The 14,663-nt window shown below is 34.8% G+C and overlaps 1 pseudogene; it reads right to left on the bottom strand.

Annotated features, from left to right (window-relative positions):
* LOC136836108 (peptidyl-glycine alpha-amidating monooxygenase B-like) overlaps nucleotides 1–14,663 on the bottom strand; it is a 117,382-nt pseudogene that overhangs the window by 25,518 nt on the left and 77,201 nt on the right.

The following is a 14,663-nucleotide window of genomic DNA, read 5'->3' on the forward strand; positions in this document are numbered from 1 at the left end:
CTATCTGAAACATGTTAAATGAAGTCAATATTAATGTACTCACTGGATTATAAAGTAACCAGGTCCTTTTCACTACTGCTCTGTAGTGCCAAAAAAATCAATATTAAACACCAGGGTCTCCAAACTATAGCCTCATCCAACATGCCGAGATTTTAACAAGCCCACAGGAACTTGAAATATTTATAAACAATAAAACTATATCCTTCATTTTCTTCCTCAATAACATGGTGGGACACATGCCATATTAACTGTCACTTCAGCTTCATCATTCCCATTAATCTTGCCTTCAAACTTCTCAATTTGATAGTTATGACCTACCACCACAATTGCAAGAATTGTATAAATTTTTATTTGCCCTTCATTATGGCTCAGGTTCACTCTGCATTTCTTTGCTTTGTTTCACAGAAATCCCTTCTAGGGGCATGTCTATTTTCTTATTAACACCCCCAACACTCATTAGGGTCTCATTTCCAGGAAACATTTGAAAATTCTCATCTGTTAAATTTCTCATTGGTCCTCCCATCATATCTGTGATTACAAATGAAATGGTCCAATCTAATTTTATTTCTTTTTGGAAAAATTCAAATTTTAACAAGTTAAATGAAAGGAATGGAAATACTGAAGAACCTTCAACTTGCACTTAAACCTCAAGAATGACAGAAAGGAAACACCATGGGCTGGAGTATAACTGACAGAAAAATCGACTGCCTTTGAGCCATCAAATTTGGAATTGCCTTGCAAATTTTCCTTGTTCAATGGTAAAGCACTGAACTCTGCCATTTTCTCTATCAGCAACATAGTTCCCCTGACTTTCTACTAAAGTCAAAGCATGAGGTATACTGAAGGTTGCTGGAGCGGAGAACTGATTCCAATCCTGGAAGATTATTGAAGACAATGTAAGAGTTACATGCAAACTGCCATCATTCCTACTACCATGATATTTTCCACATATTGTAAATAAAACTGTTCCATTAGTGTAAAATACCAAGCTAAAATCTAAATTCAATGATTAACTAACATTCATTCAAGTACCACAAAGTTCAATTAGAGGGAAAACTGAGTAAATAACAGGGCACCTAAAAGAATGGGAAACTGCTGAAGTAGAATATCAATCAAATAACAACAAACAACTTGCCTCCAAAGCCACCACTGGTTCCTTTCCAAACTGGAACAAGATTTTCCCATCAGCTGAGTACTTTATAATTCGTGCGTTACAACCATCTGATACGAAAAATTCGCCACTGGTCAATACAGCTACTCCTGTTGGCTTACAGAAATGGTATCATCACTTCCTGGTTCAAATCTGCAAAATAAAAATGGACATGAGAACTTTCTAAAAATCTAAGGTTAATCATAATATTCTTGTTTCACACAAATTTCTCCTGAAACAAAACTTCTATGCAATTTGCCTGCCTTTAATTTCATAATTAATACCTATATAGATTAAGAACCCACAGCCTTCATTTGTACACTGAAAAATACTTCATTATAAAAGATACCTTACCTTGTGCCAAAAGGGTCAAGAGTGGGGTTCACTTCCATATTTTGGAGGAATTTAAGAACTTGATGGAGACCAACATCGGTTACCCAGATATTGTCATCTTTGTCAAGAGTTAAATCCGTGGTACAAAGCTGAAAATAAGTACAATGTCCAAACTTTGTGCAATGATATGGAAAATGCAGTACCTTACCTTATTATTAAGAAACGGTAATTCTTCTGGAGTGCCGAGGAAAATGGGACAACAGTGCACAGCGGTAATACCACTGCTATGCTAAAGCATGGTTTTTTTCTTGATTGTTGCCTTCTTTAGTAACAGCGCCTGACAAATAATTATAAATTCTAAGTTAACATTCAATACCCTATAAATTTCACGAAAAGTAATCATTAAATTTCAATGCTTTTGGCTTACAGTGGAATAATGATGCTAATACTGACATCAAAGCAAATTCCAGAAAGTAACATGTCAAAATAAGAATGGACTCAGAAACCTGCTGTATAATTTGAATTATATATCATGAATGGTATTATAAGTCCCATGCTGAGGGATGAGCTGTGTGATTAAACAAAATATTGCTTCATAAAATTACTAAACTATCATATGAAATCAAACTAAAATCACATTTATTCTTATAAGCAAATACTTACTATTCCCACATTCTATCTTCTGAAACTTATGTTTAAAAATACTATTAATATAGCTAACTTGTGACTGATTTATTTGTAAATAACAGCCTATAAATATTTTCATGAAACATCAAAGAACTCAGGAAATAAAGTACTACTAGTACACCATCACTATGAACACTGCAAAATGATTACCCAAGTGTTCTTTCATATAAAAAAAAATCATATAATTAAAAAATTTTTGAGAACAACTAACTTTAACATACCCCATATAACTCAAAAATATTTTTCACATATACTCTTGTTTAAAAACAAAATCCATTTTTTCAATACAAAGCCATACAGGCAGTCCTCGGTTATCAGGGTTCCTTTCTGGGGGTGTGATAATAACGAAAATTGCCCACTAACCGAGAATGGCGTTTCTGGCACTTTTGGGCTTATCGCAATTTTCAGTTATCGGCACCTCTGTTGGTATGTATCGCACCAATACCCAATTATCGGGCGCCATGTTAAATCAGCGATTCGGTGCCGAAAATTGATTTTCGTCACTAGACAAGCCCATAAAACTGGATCGCCATTAACCGAGCCACGTGCGTTGTGGGGACTGCCTGTACTTTGAAAAATCATACTTCTGCTTTATGCATGAATCTCAAACATGCCAATCCACTTTTAAAAGAAAGAGGAGGGCTACTGGGCTAAATAACTAAATGTCCAAGAGAATCAGAAGACCATGGTTGACTGAGCCTATATAAAAAAAGTGAGTGTAGAATAGGCGTAAGGCCCCAAACAACAGTCACACTAGCCCACTTGAAAGGGCAATTTTAGCAGCAAAGGATCTCCAAAGTAATAGGTCATTCTTGGGATCTCACAAGCCCTCATGGAACAAAGAAAATACAGAAATCTTGAGCTTGAGGTACAGCCCAAAGCTGAGTCAACCTCATGATTCCAGTGGTGGAAAAAAAAAGTAAAGAGAAATCTAAGGTGACAAACATGAGAAAGTAGTATTAACATGTCCAAGCCAAATTAGAGAAGTTTTCCTTGGTGGGTTAAGGAGAAAAAACTGGGATGCCTCTCTGAGGAAAAAAAGATAATGCATACAATGACAAATAACCTTGATTGCAAGAGGTTATTTAACTTTTGCAGTTAAAAAGCAAAGATTAAGAGGGCAAGAAGTCTACTGACTGCTTGAAGTATGGAAAAAGTTCCATTAGATTTCAATCTGGCAAAGAAATCTTGTGGAAGAGGACCACACTTTAGATTTGCTTGAGTCACAGAGATTTAAGACAAGGTTCTCCATGATGAGGAGGCCCCCTGAGACTAAGCAATCAATCAGGATGTGACTGTTTTAGCTGACATTAAAATCCATATGAAGTGCTCAAGCTATTTTACAAAAGATCCCATGCCTAAATCTTCCCTGGAAGGAAAACCAGTCACAGTGGAGCAAACCTGGTGTCTTCTGCACAGGAAGTCTATAACGAGAAAAGGTATCTGGAGTGAACCTGGACCTTGTTCTTTGTTGGAGGATGAAGAATGAATGGGAGAGGTTTTTCTTTTAAATGTTGTTAGCCTGTTTCTGCTAAATGTCAATAGAAAGCTTGACATCCAAGGCATGCAGATCTTAAGGAAAGCATCTTGATTTCAACAAATGACTGTGACATCCTCTGTAACCTGAGATGCACACCCTGCCCCTGGATCTTAGCATCAGAGACAGAAGAATATCAGTGAAAGGGGCTGAAGAATTCTACTTCCCAACTTCATGTGGAATAATATAAGAGTAGGTGATAATTCCATACAATACAACAAAAACTTGAAAGTAATGGTGATTATTAATACAATTTTTTAGAAATACGGTAAAACAAAAATGAGATTATTGATGATACCAAGAAATAAATTTAAATAAATAATAATGATGAGAAAAACATTCCCATGACAAGGTAAAAGCTTAAAAACTTCTCAGAGCGTGGTTGTGCTGACAACCCAACATCATGCAAAACAGCCAAGAGGATAGTTACTACCTACATCGAATGTTAAATATGCACATGCATGAACAGCTGCTTTCAGCTATTCTGATTCATCTGTCTATATGACAGAAAATACATGTGCCTGGAGATATTCAGACAGTGAATGAGGGCTTTTATATGACTGGTGGTTTGAAACAACAATACACTTAAATTAATGGTAAAACTTATTTACTTAAGTTTTCTCCATTTATCCATTATCTTCCCCACTGTCTTTATTCAGATGGATCAGGGTAGGTTTGAGATGTGGTTTTGTATCCACAAACTTGTTGCCTATAAATGTAGATCCATCCTAAGTTCAAGCCACCACGGTGGAAGACGACAACGTCACCTTTAGAATCTAAAGCAACTGCTACACGACCTGACCATATTTTAGCTCTTTTGGCTCCACTCTGATAATACTTTGTAACCTGAAATAGAAAATACAACAAAACTGTCAAAACTTCCTCTGGTTTCAGTAAATATCTGCTCACACATCCTCTCTACGTATAAAAGACATACGGTTAAACTTAACATCCAAAGCCATCCCCTTTATCTTCTGTTGCTTCTACCTCACCCTTTACCAACCCAACTCTCACTATACACCACTGTGACAGCTCTAGGTAGATTGATATGTCATCTCTTTGACTTTTCGTGGGGGAAAGTAACTTAACAACAATCCTAATTTAATGGCACATATATTTGTAGTCTTAACAGCTGTGGTGTGACTCCCATTAAAAGTTTCATTTCTCTCACCTCGTTTGATCACTCCTGCTCTTTGACCGTACATAAGAGATTGGCCATATCAATCACCTTTGGCCTCTCCTTGTGCTGCAACTTCCTTCAGTAGCTTCTACTTTCTGCCTTTTATTTTCAACTTTTCTCTTGATCTTTATGTACTTAGCTCTGAAACTTCCTTATCTTCCTGCAATTTTCACTTCTCAAGAACAAAACCTCAACTAAGCTCAATGAGAGCCTAGAGATGTGACTCAAGGCATTTTTAAACCAATCAATAATAATAATAATAATAATAATAATAATAATAATAATAATAATAATAATAGAACCTTGTTTTAGTGCTATCCCAAGCATACAGCCATGATTCGAGCAATGTTCTTAGACACATTATAAGTTATTAACTTATTAATATTTTTCCTAACACTAAAAGCAGCTATGTATTCAAATTCTAAGGGTAAGAAGGCTTGCTATAACCCTTCTCGTCCCCCTAGTTTTAAGGGGTTTAAAAGGCACATCAATGTAAAAAGTTTCATCATTCAGTGGTCAATAACGATATGAAAAGAAAAAATAAACAAGAGCAGTGGAAAGAGCAGAAATAAATGACAAGAAAAAGGATGTATACACTAAATTGGGGGAAAATTTAAACTCTCCTTGGAAATCACCACTTTGCAGAATCTCTATGAGGAACTTTTCAATAACAAACAATAACTAAAAGGTTTAAGATTTATAAATCCTACACTATTTACTTCTGAGCTTCCTCTTTCATAGAGTGAGCTGGAAGTAGGTAAGCTTTTCTGATGAAGATCTGTCCATCACCCACTTTTATGTATGTATGCTATAAACATGGTATGTCTGGTGTAAACCCTTCAACTTCCTCAGAAGCATTAAATCAGTTTCAACCAGAGTCTACACAAAGTATCCTAGGGTAAAGGGCCATGGCAACTTTCAAGGGGTGATAATTATAAGATAATGAAAACATGGTGGAGTCACTTAAAAATCATCATCTGTACTACTGGGCTATTATTATTACTATATATTATTAGGTAGTTTAACAAGACTGCCAAGTACAATATGATACTTGATATTCATAGGTCTTGCCCTATGCAAATGCTTATATATGTCATTGAGACCTAAGGTTTCATATATGATATCTGAGAAAATTACTGAAAAATCTTAATTCTCTAGAACAATATGGTTACAGTTTTTAAAAACAATATACAATCATCCTCAGATTGTGAAGATTCATGTCTGTTAAAACCATGACCCCATGGAAAGGGTGGGGCCACAATATGGGTCCGAAGTTTTACAATGTGATGAATTACAAGATCTAAATCATCCGCTTTCTAGTGCTTCTAAGATGAGCATTGCGTCCTATGACGTACTTGGTTTGCTGGCAACCGTGACAAGAAATTCAACTTCAAACACTTACCGGAAATTTTCAACTGTTTATCCTTCCTAGACGATTCAACCAGAACTGGCTCTTGTACATCTTTTGGCATCTGTCTGCCCTGTGGCAGCTGTGACGATTGTCCAAAGTTGTTAGGCTCATCATACTCGTTGTACTGAACTTGTTTTGGCCGTGTCTGCATATTTGTTGTCTACAAAGAAAAAAAATCCATTAAGTGGAATTTTAATTTCACCTCTACATCTTATAATAAATGGGAAACAAATGAGTGCTATTGTTCAAAAGGTGGTAACAGCAGGCATCTCTAATTACTGTATATAAAGTATACCTATGTTTTCGTCAGATTCAGACTTTCTCAGAAAAGTATGTAATCCAAGATTGAAACAAGAAAACATGCAAATCACAAACCAACCACAGAAACTGGCAGCACACAGACAGCATACTCAAGTAAAAAAAAAACTCCTAGATAGCTCATATCCAACTATAAATGGAGAGACTAGGAGGATAGGTAACAATGAATTTTCTAAACACTGTTCCCAAGTTAGACTCATGACTGGTAGAGGTTGGGCTGAGCAAGTAAAATTAGGCTTCTGCACTCAAGAGCAACTAGAACTATTGGAATGAAATGCATTTGTTTGCTAAAGAAACAAATGCACCTCCAAATTCAAAGTAAAATAGGTACGTGCCAACTACAGCAAGCGTCAGGTATTTGGTACACATTATTGGCAAATCAGAAAATAAAAAAAATATCTTCCGCATTTTTAAAATAAAGTATACCACAAAAAAATTATTACTGGATTGAGTTCCTGCATTTCTAACAGAGTCCACATAAATGAAAAAAAAGACTCAGGCCTCTTGTAACAAGTTTTTTTGTTACATTACAACTGGACCAAAAATACACCACAAGCTCATATACAGGCAGTCCCCAGTTTGTGACGGGGGTTCCGTTACTACACCGCGTCGTAAGCCGAAAATCGTCGCGAGCCGAAAAATCGTCGAAAATCGTCAAAATTCCTAAGAAAACCTTACTTTTGATGCTTTGGGTGTATTGAAAACAACGTAAACTGCATTTTTATTAAGTTCTGCATCAAAAAAACCTCCAAATTTTTATTATTCTGCAGCTTTGTAGCCATATTTCTTCCGTCGGATTGGCGTCGTAACCCCGAAACATGCGTCGTAAACTGGGAAATAATTTCTGATGAGTATATTTGACAAGCGTCGTAACCTCGGAACGTCGTAAGCCGGACCCATCATAACCTGGGGACTGCCTGTACTGTAATATTCTATATATATAAAGAGTTGCTCTACTGCAAACTATTACTCTGGTATGAAAGGACAGGCACCAAAGAATTTACCAAGATCTGGTCTTCTACAAGGTAAGAGATGATCAACAACAGAAGTATAACTAGCAGCAAATCAACCTCTAAACCTAGCTTAACCCCTTCCCTTTCAGGTTTTTCTTGCCAATATGTAAAAAATAAGCAGGTATTTTTATGTATTTTTCCAGATGTTCTCTATAGGATAATATGCAGTTCATGGTTTTTTTCTAATTGTCTGTACTTTGGAAGTTATCAGACTTTGAAATAAAAGACATTTACATTCCCAAGTTAACTCAGGAGTAAACTTTGAAGTTTTCTCAGTCTCTGAAGACAAATATTGGCTGTTATTTTCATTTCCTGAATTCATCATGTCTTCATAATCATTGCTACAAGATTCTTCATCATTTTTTTTGTCATGAAGGGTAATGAGATAGAAAAATACAAATGAATTTCAGCAAGCACTCTGTGCATTTGACACCAATAGCTCTGTCATAAAAGTAAACAACACACTCCCATCTATTGGGGAAAATGCACACTAAATGGAAGAAGAAGGAAACAAAATGGGAATGCATCAAAGAATGAGTATAATCTGGATCATAAAAGCAAGTAGGGATACTTTTGGGTAAGTAAACAAGCATTTTCTTGATAGTAAGAAAAGACACTTAAACACACAGTGAATCAAGTGAAAATCCATGCTGAAATATGAATGTGAGAGATTAGGGGATATACCTCATTTAATATTTATGTCTCACTTCCTATAAGTACAAGATCATCATCTTGGTACAATCTTGATGAATGTCATTCTATACCAAAGTATAAGCTTTACTAAAGTACAATAATAGTTTCCATCTAAAAATTATTATTTAATTTTATTTTAAAAATGTAATACTTTATTAGTAAATATAAAATATATCTAAAACCTATTATAAGATGAAGAAACAATTTAAAGCAAATATTTTATTGTCAGATTTTAAAAACAATTTTCATGTCTGATAACCACAAGCCTACCAGTATTACCCTTACTAATGCCTGTAAATATAGAAAAACTATAGCTTCTTTGTATGAAATCATACAAAAATACAATGCAAAAGCTAAAATGTATAAAAGGCGAAAGTAACTTGATAAATAAAAAATAAAAAAAACAACTATTCCATCATAATGTCATCCGAGGAGCAAAAGAGCTAATCACTTTCTGGAACATATAAAACAGTTTTTGATTAATTTACATACCATCATGCCATTTTTAAAAAATAAAAAATCTAAATCACTTACAAGTACTAAACAACCACAATGTAACTAATCAACAAGCAAACATAAAGACAACATTTATAAACCGTGACATCACACCTCGAAACCCTCCACCACTGAAGCTGGGTCTTTGTGGTGTCCAGCTTCGACTAGGTGGTCTAGGTCGTTGCTGGTATGGGTAGTCTACATAATCATAATTCCCATAATCATATCCTGTAAACAAACCAATCATTCATGTTTTTGAGGAGAGAACATCACTGTCTTGGTAAAGGACTAAAGTATTTTCCAAAATTCCCTCAACCCACAAACTCACCTAAATTCCCTCAACCCACAAACTCACCTAGAAAGTTTCAAGAATTAAACCCGCAAGTTCTAACTGATTAAAACCAAGGTAAATACAACAGCATTTCAAATGCACTTTTTCTAAAGTATACCATACTACAGAAAGTTCATTTGGATACACCTTCTCATGTGGAACTAGAATTCCTTTTTCATATTTATTAACAATTTGCAATTATGATCTGTTAGCAGGCACCTAATATATGGGGAAATCATTTCTAAAATATCTTCCAATGATTATTATTTTTAAGTCAATTAATCTCCATCATTTTTCAGTTAATACTGGTCTCACTTTCCAATAACAGTTCAGATAGTATTCATTCATATCTAAATCTTAACTTGGCCTTAACATCTCAGTGACTTCAGTACTTCCATCCAAAGATAAGAAAAACACTCAAACAATCATTTACACTTACCAGGTTGAGGATTTTTACGAGAGTGAGCTTTCTTTTCCATTTCAATATCACTGTTGACAATTGTATTGTAAGTAATTTCTTCTTTCTGTAACAGAAATATACATATAAGGGAGGAGAAAATGAAACTCCATTATAAATCTATCACTCAAGACTATCAGAGCAAGTATTCATTTTATTCTATTAAAAAAGAAAAAAACATTCATTATATTCAAATAATAAAAGAGAAGCAAACTGATGAGATTTTCATAATATCCAATACTGTACTAATAAGATCATCATTCTAAAACAGAATTTTCAACCTAACAATAATATACTGTATTCACTCCTACACAATAAAGGCTTATATCAAATAAACCAACAAAAATTAGCCAAACATAACCAGGTACCATGTGTTTTGCAATATATATAACATTTCCTACAGTTACAACCCATGCAATTTGTAACTGTCCATAAATAAAGACAGAATTCAACATTTTACCAGCAGTATTAAAACTTTCTATGTAAATTCTTCCTTCTATAAGGCTAAAGAGTACACAGAGAAATGAGCTCTCTCTCTCCTATCTTGTGCACTGTCTAAATTATTATCTAGTCTAAGTCTTTCTTTTTAAGCTCTTCTCCATTACTTTCTTGGCCTTTTCACTAGAAATTATCCTGTTATTTCCATGTCCACTATTGTTCTGACCGACAGCTCTTCTTTGCTTGTGTCAGTGAGGGATATTATTTACAGCATGCCTTGTTCAGCACATTATATAAACGGTACTGGATGTTCTCTGATCTTTTTGGCACCAGTTGTACAGCCTTCTACTCTTGCCTTTCATACTTCCCTTTGGTCTCTCTCTACTTGGCCGTCCAACCTCGCTGACTTCACCGTAATCAAAAGTCAGCTCTTATTTGAGAACAAATCCTTCTAGAAAGCCTGTGAGAATCTTGATGTGTGACTAAGTGGTCTTGTTAAACTGAATTCTTAATAAATAAATAAATATTCTTCACACACCCAAATCATCTCAATCTTTGAGATGTCTCAGACGACTGCTTTGGCCTTGGGTTACTGCATCTATCTAGTTCCTCATTGGACGGGTTGGTATCGTTCTCGGCTAGCACTCTGCTGGGCCCGCGTTCGATTCTCCGACTGGCCAATGAAGAATTAGAGAAATTTATTTCTGGTGATAGAAATTCATTTCTCGTTATAATGTGGTTCGGATTCCACAATAAACTGTAGGTCCCGCTGCCAGGGAACCAATTGGTTCTTTGCCACGTAAAATAAATCTAATACTTCGGGCCAGCCCTAGGAGAGCTGTTAATCAACTCAGTGGTCTGGTTAAACTAAGGTATACTTTTTTATTGCATCTATCTGCAACTTTATGTGTACTATGACGATTCCAGTGCACCCAAGCCAAGATTTTCAGCATTTTATTGTTATGCCTTTTCTTAAACTCCTTCGTTTTCTTTGCAAGTGCCCAAGTCTCAACTGCATATCATACAATACCAATCTCATATACATTCAAATTTTTGCTGTTAACTAATACATATTCTTATTCACACATAATTCAGCAATATTTTATCACTTTTTCCATAGTTAGATCACATTAAAGGCTTTTCTTTTTCACAATATCCTTTTGCATAAAGATCTGTAACACTTAAAATCTGTATGCTTTTACCATTTCATCTAAGCTTTTCTTTCCTATTAAGACATTTTTTTACTCATAGGAATTTCTAGTAATGAAACTTATAAAAATCTGTAAAACTAAGACTCTGCAATCTCAAATCACTTTATCCATTTTTAAAGCTTAACTGTCCTTTTAGTATAACCTTTTGTTCATATAAACTTGTAATAATAAAATTCAACAATTTCTTTATTTCATCCAAGGTTGGCTTACATATTAAAAGCTTTTCATTCCTTTTATGCTATCTTTTGTTCACATAAATCTATAATAAATTCATTCTTTCATTTTGTTTATGCACAGTATCCATACTCATCACCACTGCCAATTAAGAACCCTAAAAGAGTTCAGAGGTCTGGTTAAACAAATCATTTATAACTAACTAACCACTGCCAATTCCTTCTCCTTGAGCAGATTATTTTTCTTCATTTAACAAAACAAGAATAAACTCATACTGGACGGACTTCCACTATCTAAAGAAGTCTTATCAAGGGAGGAACAACCCTTGTAATTAAACCTGGCCCTCAATGTTTCAAGGGCTGTCAATTCTAAGAAATCAGGCCCAATAGAGTAAACCCCCTGTATTCGCAAGGGATGCGTACCACCCGCCCCCGCAAATAGCTAAAATCCGCAAATATTTAAAACCCCTCTAAAAACACTTAGAACTGCCTATTTTGATGGTTCAAACTTTAAAAAAAACAACTACGAATGCTTATAGGTATTTTTGATAGTTTTATCTGGTATTTATCATAAGAATTATATGAAAATACCATGCAGTAACTGTAGTGAATATTCTCACTGAAAAATACACATTGACTAAATGAATTTTCCGTGAATAATATGTATATATGTTCCACAGAGAAATCCGCAAATCGGTGAGTCCGCGAATCATGAGAAAACGAATACGGGGGGTTTACTGTACTGTGATTCGAATTTAATATAAGGTTTTCAATTTCCCTGAATTAATCAGTTTCTCAGACTTTAAGAGCAAGGAGTCATGCAGTCCAACCTTACCCTCTTAGTTCTGAGGAAATCCAAAACTTGAATCAGTTAGTATATACCCACCATCAAGTATATACCCACCATCAACTAGACTGTTTGTATAAATGGAAATTACAGCACAGGAATAAAGCTGAGCAGTCAGATGGGAAAACAGTAATAGGTAGAGCTGAATAGTAAAAGATAAAGGAATTGTAACAGTTAGGATGCAAAACAAGTATTGGCACTACCTACAGTTCCACTAATGAGCAAAAAATTTAAGACTTACAATGTGCAAGTCACTTAAGATCTAAAAAATATCACACTTACATGGTTAGTATTTTTGCCATGAGCATGTTCCTCTAGAAGGGGATTTGGTGGTAACGGAACGTCACTATCAAGGGGGAGATTTCGTGTAATATCTTCAAAACTCTCTAGTCCACATCCACCCGTCTCCGAACCTGTATTTCTATTCGTGTAATACATCAGGTATAAATTGCACATCTCATCTGATGACGTACCACCTGTGGATGGCCATGAAATTTTTTTTAATAAAGTACTTAGATCAAAAACTAATTTTGCAATCCATCACTTGACAGCACATAAAAATATCTCTAATAAAGTTATTTACGCATCTTTTTATGTGCAATTTTTTCATACTACATACACACTTTATTGACAAAAAAAAAAAGGTGTCATATCTCTTTAGCTTTTCTACATTACAAGTAATTTGCAAGAAAAAAGCGTATCTTTCAACTAATTTTTCATGACCAATAATAAAATTGGCATGCATAGTTACGCAATCAGGTATTACTTAAAGTAATACTTTTTTTACATGAATGAACCTCAAAAAGTAAAAGAAAAAATCTTTACCTATGTATGTGTGAGTAAACCGTGAAGTAGAGTTGTATGTACATCTCGCATGCAATATGTCGTCCACTGACACATGATGCACATGTTTCATCGGATAGAATGCTTGAGGCCAGTGAGGGTTACCTTTGGCAATCTCAGTATATTCATTGGTCTAGAAAAAAAGAAATGCTCTGTAAACATATCTTGTGCTCTGGTCCTACAAGCCAATGCCTTATGCATCTTATGCTTTCAATGTCAGAGAGAAACAAAGTAAATATATACAGTCACCACCCTACTTACAAACATTCAACTTACAAATATTCAGAGACACAAACAAATGGGACTGAAAACTAAAATTGTGTCCACATCGCATCCCATTGCCACCAGTAAGTTCAAATTTTATTTTGTGCGCCAGAACAGTAATGTATGTACATTGTATTGTGTTATAGGATGGAGAAACATACAGTACTGATTCTACATCATACTGTACTTAAATGGGCATGAAGAGTACAGTAATTAATTTATAAAACAATTCAACATAAGTCACTTACAAGTAGGGTGGTGTCTATATATATATTCAATAAATAAAAAAAAATCTGTTACTCTCAGAGTGAGTGATCTTCCTTGTAGTGCAAGACCACATATCTAAACACCCTAATAAGTACTTAGCATTGCTCTCAAACTGAGGGGACGGAGCAGTTATGGCTTAAGGCAATGGTTTGTCCTTATGAAAAATCAAGTGCTTCAAAAGTCGGCTAAAGTCAAAAACAGCTCTCTGATTTGATAATGATATCATGTAAGAATATACTATACCAAAAATCTGCAATATTTTCCACTTCAAGGTGCGGTATTATTTGGATTCTGGATCAAATTTGGGGCCCAAGTAGCTTTGTAGGTCTGACCTAGACTACTGGAAAATATATTTAAAAAAGAAATAGGCTGGGGAATTGTTGTCTATCTTGTTATAAAGGTTCAATAGCAGACAAGAAAGTCTATAAAGTACATGAGTAACAGTTTATACTGGATGAATAACAATGAAACAGGAGATGAAGAAACAGAGACTATGAATCAAAGTAAAACTATACAAGCTTAGATATTCATATTTTCAAGCAATAAATCTAATCTTTAAATTTATTTCTTCAAACTAAGCATTATGGAAAAAGTGATTAGGAAAAAACGTCAAGTAAGAACTGGAGGGTCTACTTTTGGTCTGACAACACAATGTAAACACAAAAAGGGCTGGGGCATAATAAAACTAGCTCAACACAATACAGTAACACTGTAATCTTTGAAAGACTCAAAAAGAAAATACTGAACATAGGCGAGATATGTTCAGATCTTGTTTTATTTGAGGGAACTCTCACTCATCTGAAGGCAATGCGGTCTTCTATATTGTATATATTTACCCAGTAAACCTCTTTAAACAAAAACACAAGGTTAGGATACATCCACACAGCAGTAAAATCATGTCATAAACACATTGGCAACATACTGCAAATAGCACACAAATCACATGCGAGTTAAATAATAGCAACAACTTGCAAACTATTAACCCTCCACTTATGGTCATTTACATTTTTCAACC

Source organism: Macrobrachium rosenbergii, chromosome 56 (assembly GCF_040412425.1).
Source record: "Macrobrachium rosenbergii isolate ZJJX-2024 chromosome 56, ASM4041242v1, whole genome shotgun sequence".
NCBI lineage: Eukaryota > Metazoa > Arthropoda > Malacostraca > Decapoda > Palaemonidae > Macrobrachium > Macrobrachium rosenbergii.